Genomic DNA, 10,722 nt, shown 5'->3' on the forward strand with positions numbered 1-10,722 from the left:
CTAGTTGGAATGTACTCCTCATTCGTTTATGGCAAGCTATGCCCTTTCTTTAAAATCTGGATCATAAATAGATGTGTAATTACTTAGGAGGAGGGTTTATAAGAAAATTCCAGGTAAAGATGATAGAAGAATGTGTCTCTGCCTTTATCTTTTGAAATGATTTGGAACCATTAAGGAGAAATAAAATAGAAAAAAATTACATGTGGTGAAACTAGAAATCAGGCACACCTCTGAGACACAATTGGAGAAGAAGCCTGCGCAGCCCTCCAAAAACAAGTTGCACAGCCTGAAGGGTCAAACAAATGACCGCTCCTTTAGAATGACAACGGTCAGGGACACTGGAGGGTTCTTGAGGGCAGCGTGGCCTGAGGAGGGCTGGGAGTCCGGGCTTAACGAGAAAACATGGTGGAAACACATGGACATGTGTCTTTGCAAAAATATGCATACCAAGGTGGAGGCCAAAATAGGAAGGTGTTGACTGAAAAGAAATGTACAACGTGAGAGTGTGAGTTAAGTCTTATTTGGGGCAAAATGAAGACTATGACCTGGGAGACAGGCTCTCAGACAGCTCTGAGCAACTGCTCTGAAGACATAAGGAGGGAGGTCAATATATATGTGATTTTGGTGTAGGGGGAATACATGGAGTCAAGCACACATTTTGGCTGAAGGTCGCCGCTAGTCACAAGGAGCAGGTGCTTCCATTAATGATTTTAGTGCTTCTCTAGATATAAGAAGATGCAAGAAATTGGGTTCATAAAATCTTCTGGACATATCTAACTATCTCCAGGCCTGTTCTTCCAGTTTTTCCCAGAGCACAGAGTGCCTCATTCCTGATCTCTGCCCTGAAATCCTTTCAGGGTGTGTTGAAAGTCAGCGACTGCAGTGGCCATTGACTTCATCCTGTAGAAGCAGATGGTGAGGGACAATTTTTCGTCCCCAGGGGGAGGGCAACTGACTTTCAGTTACTGATCTTGGTCACCAGAAGGAAAGTAAACATGAAATCAGAGCTAGAGATATGGATTTAGATATGGATATAGATACATAAATAAATCCTATGCACACAACCATGACATTAAGAGCTTCACTCTAAGTCTGGAAGATTTCCTGACCTAGTTCAATCATCTCTTCAGGGAAGAATGTTAGTGAGAATGTGTTTGTAGACCATAGGCCAAAACCAAGCTGCCTGCTCACCAGCTCTTCTTCAACAACTAGCTGGAGCAAGAAGATAGGACTCCCCTCAAAGATAAGCAATGACCAGAAAGAAATCAACATGGTACCTATGCAAGATATGGAAACCAACAAAAGAAGGAAAAGATTAAGACAGGGCACGTGAGAAACACACACCTTAAGCCTTATGCCATCCAAGCAAATGAACTTAAACCAATTCCATGAAATCAATAAAATTAAAGAAAATGTCACCCCTCTAAAATAAAAGAGCTCAAAAAAGAGGTATGAGGGCTGGAAAAAGAGATGATAGAGCAATGAAAGATTTTAAAAAATATGAGCCTATAGCAATAAGATTAAAAACTTTATAGAAAAAAAAGTTACGTGAGAGTCATCAAAAAGGAGACTGGATACTGTTGAATATATAGGCAGTGACAAGGACTGAATTGAGGAAATGAAGCAAAATGAAATGAAAAAATAAAGAGCTAAAATAGATTAGAAGAAAGTGAGAGTTGAAAGACAGATAAATATTGTCTAATATATAAATAATTTATTTTCCTCAAGACAATAGCAGAAGAAATATAATTGAAAAATAAAAATATAGTGAAGAAACCTTTCTCAAATAAAGAAAGATCTACATTTACCTGAAATTTCATGACTTAGAAAAATTGTTATAGAACAATTAAAAATGAGAGACATTCTTATAAAGACACTGGAGTTAGAATGCAAAGAAAAAACTCAATGGATGCCCAGGTTTTTAAAAAAACAACTCAACTACAAGGAAAGAAATTTCCATAATAATTGCTAGCAGTTTTCACAGCAGAATCTTTCAAAATTAGAAGGCAATATAATAATCTTTAGAGAATAAAACAATACTTAAGAATTTAACCAAGTTATGCTGGCATTTAAAAGTAAATAATAATGATGATACCATGGGCAATATTTCTGAATTCCAGACCCTATGTGAGTGTTTACACATATGATCTCATCTAAATATCTCAAAAACCCCATAAGATAGGTACCATTATTAGCCACATTTTAAAGATGAGGTTCCTGACACCTAGGGAGATTAAATAAACTTCCCAAGTTCACATAGCTTGAAATGGCAGAACCAGAATTCGAACACAGGAGTCTGAGGCCAGATCTTGCTCTCCTAAGTAGTATCCTATATTTTCAAACTTGCAAGAACTCAGGGATATTAATCCTTGAAAATCTGCCAGAAGACCAATGCCTGTGATGCAAGAACTGAATGGGAAAGGTGTTGAAAAAGAGCAGTGATGTGCATTGAATTCACTTTAATATAGTACAGAAACAGCATAGATGTGGAAAGAATGTTTGTTTATGAGGTTTGTGATTGGCAGCTCTAAGATAGCCCAATGCACCCGGCCTCCTAGTATTCATGTCCTTGTCGGATCCCCTCCCCTTGAATGTGGGCTGGACCTAGAAACTTGCTTGTATTGACTAGAAAATGGCAAATGTGACGGGAGTCATTTCCGAGATTAGGTTACAAAGACTGGTTTCTGTCCTGCTCACCTTCTAGTACGTCACTCTCAGGAGCCCTCCATCTGAGGAAATCACAGCCATGTTGTGAGTGGCCCTAGGGAGGGGCCCATCTGGCAGGGAACTGGTGTCTCCAGCCAACAGCCAGTGAGGAACCAAATCCTGCCAACAACCCCATGAGTGAATCTTCCCCAGTTGAGCCTTGAGATGACAACAGCCCAGGCCGACAGGACACCTTGAGTGCAGCCTCGTGGGATACCTTGAGTCAGAAGCAGAAAAGCCATGGCTGAGTCCAGGGTCACAGACATGGTACGGTAATAAATGATTGCTATTTTAAGTTTGTGGGTAATTTGTTATACAGCAATAGATAACTAATACAGGGTTTAAGCATCTTTTCTCTAGTCCCAGTAGCATAAAAATCTCTTTCAGGTCCACCATTCCACAAAGACCTGCCCTGGTCCCAGAGAGGGGCCTGTCAGATTGTCCGTTTGTGTGTTTTCCAGAGAAAGACAGGATGAAACTACCATGTACGGCTGTCGCCCTACCCCCTCAATCAGAGTAACTGCACACACACATCCTGCTTATAGAAAGTTTGTGTGTTTGTGTGTGTATGTGAGTGAAGGGAGTATATCGGTGACAAGGAGAGTGACCACGATAATTGACCATGGCTTCCATTTAGCAACTAAAATAGAGTTAACCTCTTCCTTAAAAAAAAAAAACAAAAAACTCTTTCTATTATAGAATAATACGCATTATAGACAATTTGGAAATACTGGAAAAAAAAAGAAAAACGCTTTTTGTAGTACCACAATTTGAACACTTAAAAAATTTCTTTCCTTTTTTTTGATGCAACATTTTACTTTTACATAATTGCTACCAAAAATGAATATGATTTCCTATCTTATGTATTTCACTTATTGTTTCACTGAAATTTTTGATCTCTTTATTAATTTCATTTTAATGGTCTAATAATATTCTGTTGTGTGTATGCCTATTCTGGGACATAAAAGTTGTTTATCTGTGCTTGTAGGAGGAGAATTTGGCTTCTGCTTACGGCTCTTGTAAATAGCATTGCAGTATATACCTTTGCGCGTTAAGCCTTTGGTATGGTGAAATGTTTCTTAGAGTAGATTCCCAAAGGTGGAAAGAATGAGTCACAATGTACACGTGGGCCGGCACAGGATGCCAAATTGTTTTTCAAAAGGGTCATTCCTGTTTACGCTTCTACCCACAGGGCAGGGAGGACCCACTTCATTACACACTGCCCATCCTTTGAGTATTCCTCCAGAGGAGAGAAATCATTCATTAGGAGGCTTTTACTTACTGTTTCATTGATAGCTAATGAGGCTAAACCTTTTTTTTTTTTTTTTTTTTTTTTTTTTTTTTTACTCATTTGCATGTTTTGCAACTGAGTAATTGTCTGTTTCTGTCCTGGTGTATGGATCCACAGTCCCTGGACTCCTGCCCAGTTTTATTTCGCTGAAGTCTGAGCATCCTCCACCTGACCCTCAGTCCTGGTCAGTTTCCTGAGTGCCCTGGGAGACCCCTAGATTGAGATCTGTTTTTCCCCATTCGATGAGACCTCAGTGCGGGCAGGGAGGACTGTGTTTGCTCTCCGTGTATCTGCAGTGTCTGCACAGGGCCCTCGCCTGGTCTGTGCTCCGTGTGGGAGAATGTGTCTCTTTATCCCGGTGGCAGCTGATGAAACTTCGAGCTGTTATTTCCATCTTGGCATCTTGGCCTCAGGCTCTGGTTCTAGAACTGTGGCTGTCACTAGCTACAGAGGTCATCCCCAACCCTCTTCCATTTCTTAACAAAGTCAGTCTTTCTGGGCCTCAGGAATCTCTAACCCCTTCTCCAGAGCCCCCCGCCCCCAATGCCCCCCACATCATTGCTCAGTCAATCCACCCGGGAAGCCTGTCTGCCCAGAGAGTTTAGTAACTGAGATGATCACATTTATCAGTTAAAGGCTGCATTTATCCCTGCCCTGAGGTGTGCACAGAGAGATGTTTTCTTGGGCAAACTTAATTATTGCATCAGAAGAAAAAACATGTTCTCATGTTAGTCTTGGGGAGGGAGCGAGAGTCGGCAAGGCTTCCTGTAATTTTAATGACCAGTAATGACATTTTCCACCATCCTGAATTCATCGGGTTATTTTTATTCTTTTTACATTCCTTGTCTAAATGGCGACAGAATGTATCAAGGGCAATCTTGATAGTAGTTTTTATAATTCAAGGAATTGTCGTGAATTTTGAAAGGTCACCGTATCACGGCCTCAACCCTCTGGCTACAGAGCCACGGCTGAGTCCTCTGACCACTAGAAATCTCACGGACTGGTCAAGATTTCCAGAGAAAGGACTTCCCAGAGAACAGCCATTCTACGGTTTAGAAGCTCCCCGGATTGGGAGGCCTCCGCCACTCAATAATCCATCGCCCTGCGGAACAGCAGCTGCAGTGGAAGGCAGCTGTTTTCTGTCAACCTGGGCTGGACAGCAGGGAGAGATTTTTCGCACACAGAGGAGAAAGTGATGTGAAGACTGAGCAGAATGTTGGCCTTGAAGACTGAGCAGAATGTTGGCCTTGAAGACTGAAGTGATGTGGCACAACCCGAGGAAGCCGGCAGCCACCTGAAGTTGAGGGGGGCAAGGAACGAATATTCCCCTTGAGCCTCCGGAAGAAGCAAGGCCCCAAGGCCCGAGGGCTCCTTGATTTCAGACTTCTAGCTTCAGGGACTGTGAGAGAATAAGCGTCCATAGTTTTAAGCCACAGAGTTTGTGGTAATTTGTTACACAGCAGCCCTTGGAAACTAATACACCGAGATAACGAAACTTTAGGATGATGAAATGGACTTTGGAATATGTGTCTATGTGACTAGTTCTAACTCACATTTTCCCGAGGTACCAACTCAGGAAGGCAAACTTAAATCCATGCAAGGGGTTCAGAGCTTCCCACAGTGTCCCCCAAATTTGAGTTCATGCCGTCCTGTTGCTTGCCTTGGCCTTTCAGAGAGCATCCCTCACAACCCAGAGCACCAGACATTGGCCTCCTCTGGGTCTACCTGTACGGAAGGTGCGGGGATCCAGACACTCTTGGCGTCTGCAGTGATGCTTCAGGAATGAGAGTTGCTGCCCTTTTTTCCTTACAGCTGCGACCAGGCTCAGTGATGCCCTGGCCAGTCGCGGCTAAGATGGGGAGGGCTTCATGGGGTCCTCTGCTGCCCCCTGCAACCCCCCTCACTGTAGCCTCGAGCTTACCAGGACCCCCCCCTTACTGACCAAACACACATGTTGGATCCACCCCTTAAGAGCAATTGGAATTTCATCCTTCAGAGCTCAGCTCAAACATCCTTTTCTCTGAAAGCTTCCCTGACCTCCCAGACTAGGTCACTGGGCCGGGCAGGATCCCAGCAGGAAACAGATGGTATATTTAAATTGGGTAATTTGATGAGGGTTCAATGAAGGGACTGCCTACAAGATGTGGGCCAGGGTTAGGGGAAGCCTTGAGGGGTGGGGCGGTCCTCTGAGCTAGCAGGGCTAAATTATGCTGGGGGAACTCTCTCTCTCTTGGTCCGGGGTTCCCAGATGCAGCTGGCGGTGGGGCAGGGTGTGTGTGGGGGGACAGGAGCAGAGCCTTCTATAGAGGATGCAGCAGCCCAGGTGTGCAGCAGGCAGGGAGCCAGGGGAACCAGAGCCCACTTCCCTCCTTCCTCCACCTTCAGTCCCGCCTGGTGCCCCATTGGGTGAACGCAGCTGGAAGGGATGAAGATGTGCACACCTCACATTTAGGCCTGTGCACCTGTGTGACTGTGATGCCTTTCCTCCCCTCAGGAGTGTGAGTTTCACAAGGAAGAAAACTTGCATGTCCTGCTCACTATACAGAGCCTGGGGCATAACTGGCACTCATTACATGTTTCCTGATTGGCAAATAGGTATGGCAGACAGGGGGAGTTGGACCTTCCTGGGAGGTATCATTAAGGAACCCAGTAAGTGACAGCCCCTACGGCCCCTCACTCCCCCGAATGAGAGGCTGCCCTTCTGTCCTCTCTCATCTCCTCACATAACTCGGGAGGTCCCAGATGAGAGGTGCAAGGGGCTGCCCCTGCCTTACTCCAACTCCCATCATCATGGCACGCTCACCCCAGCAACCCTGCCTGGTGAGGGACCATCTACATGGCTTGCCGTTTCCCAAACCTGTGGCTGTTCTCCTGAGATGTTTTGGTTCTCCCCTGTTAACTTCTCCTATGTTCCCTGCTATGGACTGAATGTGTCCCCCTAAAATCCATATCTTGAAGCCCTAACCCCCAATGTGATGGTATTTAGAGGTGAGGACTTTGGGAGGTAATTAGATTTCAATGAGGTCACAGGGTGGCACCCCCATGATGGGCTCAGTGTTCTTACAAGGGGAGACCAAAGCTTATTCTCTCTCCAGTGTGTGAGAACTCAGCAAGAGGACAGGTGTCTGTTAACCAGGAAGAGAGTTTTCACCACAACCCAACCATCCTGATCTTGAACTTCCATGCCTCCAGAACTTCGAGAAATACATGTCTCTTGTTTAAGCGTCCCAGTCCATGGTGTTTTGTTAAAGCAGTCGGAACTGACTAAGACAGCCCCTGACAGCATCCTCTGGGACCCCCGGCTTCCCTGGGCCTGGCCCCTGGCAACAGTCATAAAGTCCCCCTCTTGTCCTGTGTGCACCATCCTAGGATGGGTTGGTGTCCCTGCTGCAAAAGACACTGAATGATCAGACGAATGGCTCTGGCTTCCCACAGAGCAAAAGTTAGCCCAGAAATGACGTCTGCAATTCAGAAAACAGACCCCTCCATCCTCAGGGGAAGCTGCGTGCCCTGATCCTTGAAGCTGTCTCTTCAGATGAAGTGGGGAGAGGCCCGCCAAGTGATAAAAGAGAAGCAGCCTCAGCTCTATTCCATGGCCCAGCTTTGAGCTGAGTGCTGGGGACAGGAGGGGCTCAGCAAAGGCCATGTTAACTGCTTGCTGGGATGGGGAGGCTTAGGGGTGGGGTGGGAGGGAGGAGCTACCTGGGGAAAGTGGTGGCACTTGAGCTAGGCCTCAGGAGGACCAGGCCACTTTCCCAGCGCAAGGAAGATTCTGGTGGAGGCCCTGAAGAGAAGCTGTGCCTGCTGAGACCAGCAGACAGGCTCCTTACATGGGTGGACTCAAGGGCATGGCGACCTTGAGGCCCCAGCTCTGGGTAGGTCCCCAGCATCCTTCTGTTGTCCAGCCTCCTCCAGTTTGACTCCCTGTGAGTGATAGCATCAAAGTCTAACACAGGTGTCTTCGACCCCAACTGTCCACTGCAGTCACACAGGAAACTCTAGAAAGAGCTGTTGATCCTGAGACCCCTGCCCCAGAGGTCAGTCAGTATTGACTAGGCTGGGGTGGGGCTGGGAGGTCTGGCAGCTTTAAAACCTCCTTGGTGATTTGAGTGTATAGCTGGGGTTGAGAACCACTAGTCTGAGGACTGTCTCAAAGGGGAGGTGAACTCTTCTTCGCGTGTCCCAGCCTGTTAGGTGGAAGACACCTAAAGTCTATTCTCCCCACCTTGGAAAACAAGGCGCCATCTTGGAGATCTTAATTTTGCGTTTTTCAAGCCAATGATCTTCTGCAGAATCGAGTGCTTGTGGGCTCAGGGAGGAACAAAGGCTGAGCACTGGCTTTCCCCAATCCCAGTGGAACATCATCTTGTGGGAGCAGGTGGAACTTCTGCAGGGTTGCTCAGCTGGCCTTGGGAGGGAAGCTTTGACTACACCCATGAGAGCTTTAGAAAAAATCGCCGTGAGATATTAAATGTTATCACTTTCAAATTGCCATGATTTTATATATATACATATATATCTTGGAATAATTTAAAAAGCCACTTGAGAGATTATTTGAAGACGTGTGGACAGAGTGTTATGTACAGATATGCACATTGGAAACCACCCACTTCAGCAAGAAGGAAAGGTGGTTATGCTGCATAACAAAACTCAATGGAGAAGACAGTTGGTGACAGGGAGATTATGTATAATGTTAGACCAAAGAAATATAAAGTCCATACGTAAAATATCATCTCAACTGGGTAGACTACAAGGAAATAGGCCACAATTTTCAAATATTTTCAAGTATTGGAGACTTTCAAACATTAGCTCATAGTATTACAAAATGAATTATTATTTTCTTTTCCATGTACTTTAGTATTTCCTAGACTTTACAAGAGGCACGTATTATTTTCATAATCAGAAAAGAAATTATAACAAAAAGTCAATGGAATAGGAAGCTGCTTTTCTCCCTGGAGGCTGGGTTTCTACATTTAGCAAATAAAAAGATAAGATGTTTTGGTTACATTTGAATTTCAGATAAATGCCAAATTTTTACTGGAAATATATCCCAAATATTGCATGAGCCGTATTTCAACTAAAAAAGTATTCATTACTTATCTGAAATCAAATTTAACTAGGCATCCTTTTAAATTATCTGGCAGCCCTACCTGGAGGAGAAGGTGAGCAGGCCCAGGCCAGGTGGGGGAAATTTCCAGCAGTGGCTTCTGAGAGCTCCCAGGGTTCCCAAGCTGTGCCTGCCTCTCTGCCAGAGGTGTTGATGGCCACTGTCCATGAAACAGTGACACCCTCTCCCTTGTCCTCTGGTCAATAGTCTCCTTATTTCCTAGACTAAAATACAGCTGCTTCCTTGTATACATCTATCTCATGCAAATCGTGACAATAATGTTTATTTGCGTTGTATGTTTAAATTCTCAATAGGCATCGTAGCCTTAATCACAGGTATGGATGTATTTCTGATGGGTCACCCAGTAAGTGTCGGCTTCTTAGCACACCATTTCTAAGGTCGAGGCTATTCTTAGCCCCATTTCATGGGTGAGGAAAGTGATCCTTGGAGAGAAGGGCAAAAACTTGCTCCAGGTCACACAGCTGGAGGACTGCCAAGCTCACTGCCCTACCTCAAGTCTGCACAGGGAAGCATTTCTCTGCAATGGGCTACATCACTTCACCATTTTATAGTTTATTCTCTGAAGCAACCTTGTAAGGCAACTATTGGGAAGGGAAAGCTAAGGCTCCCTGAGTTCCCTCTGCATCCCAGCACAGTTGGATTCCATCGGTCTCTTATCTTTCTCCCGTCTTCCCTCTCTCTTCCCCTCCCTCCTTTTTCTCCCCCTCCCTTCCTTCTCTCCCTCTCCTTCCCTCTCTTTCCCTTTCTCTGCTCCCCCCTCCATCTTTCCCCCTTCCCACAACCAGCTGCAATGAAAGCATTTGGAATCTTCGAGGTCCACTAAATTCCTCTCACATGCTCTGAGATCTCAGGCAAATCACCAGAGCTCCCTGTACTTCAGTGTTCTCAGCTGTAGAACAGGAAGAACAGTCCCAGACACGTAAGCTTGGTGCTCAGTGGAAAAACCACCCCATTGGGTTTCTGACATTTCTAGGTAGTTTTCAGGTGGGTTACAGTGAATAGTTCTTCAAAAGCAAATTTTTCCCCACTATCCATGGCTTTAACTGCTGATAAATGAACCAAATTAAATCAAACAAAGCTATGCATTGTGTCTTTGAATTTCTGGCTTGATTTCCTACCCATCTTACTTTGCCAGAAAGAACCAAGATCAAGATTTTTAAGGAAAACCCCTACCTATACCCAATTGTCCTTATTTCTTGGTGAGATCTTTACACTGAGAAGTCTTGCTATGAAGAAATTGCTTCTCATTTTTCTTATCCTCTCAGTCCCTTCAAAGTCTTTCACCAAACCAGGTCCTGAAACTTTCTTGGAAATCCAGAAAATTAAGTGAAACAAGAGCACCGTAGAAACCTAAGAATATATTAAATGGTCTGGCACAAATTAATGAAAACCTCTTTGCTTGAAAAAGAAAAATAAAGATTCAGTTCATTCAAACAAGGAGAGCTCTGTGGAGAAAGCATACATTTTCCATTTGCCTTCAACACCTCCAAATGTCCTGAGCAGAGGGTGAGAAGCCAGCACACACATGCCATCTACATGTGTGGGGTGAGGGGGAGGGATGCCCAGCGTGGGGCTGAATCCTCCCAGAAGTGGTGAG

Source organism: Orcinus orca, chromosome 14 (assembly GCF_937001465.1).
Source record: "Orcinus orca chromosome 14, mOrcOrc1.1, whole genome shotgun sequence".
Classification (NCBI taxonomy): domain Eukaryota; kingdom Metazoa; phylum Chordata; class Mammalia; order Artiodactyla; family Delphinidae; genus Orcinus; species Orcinus orca.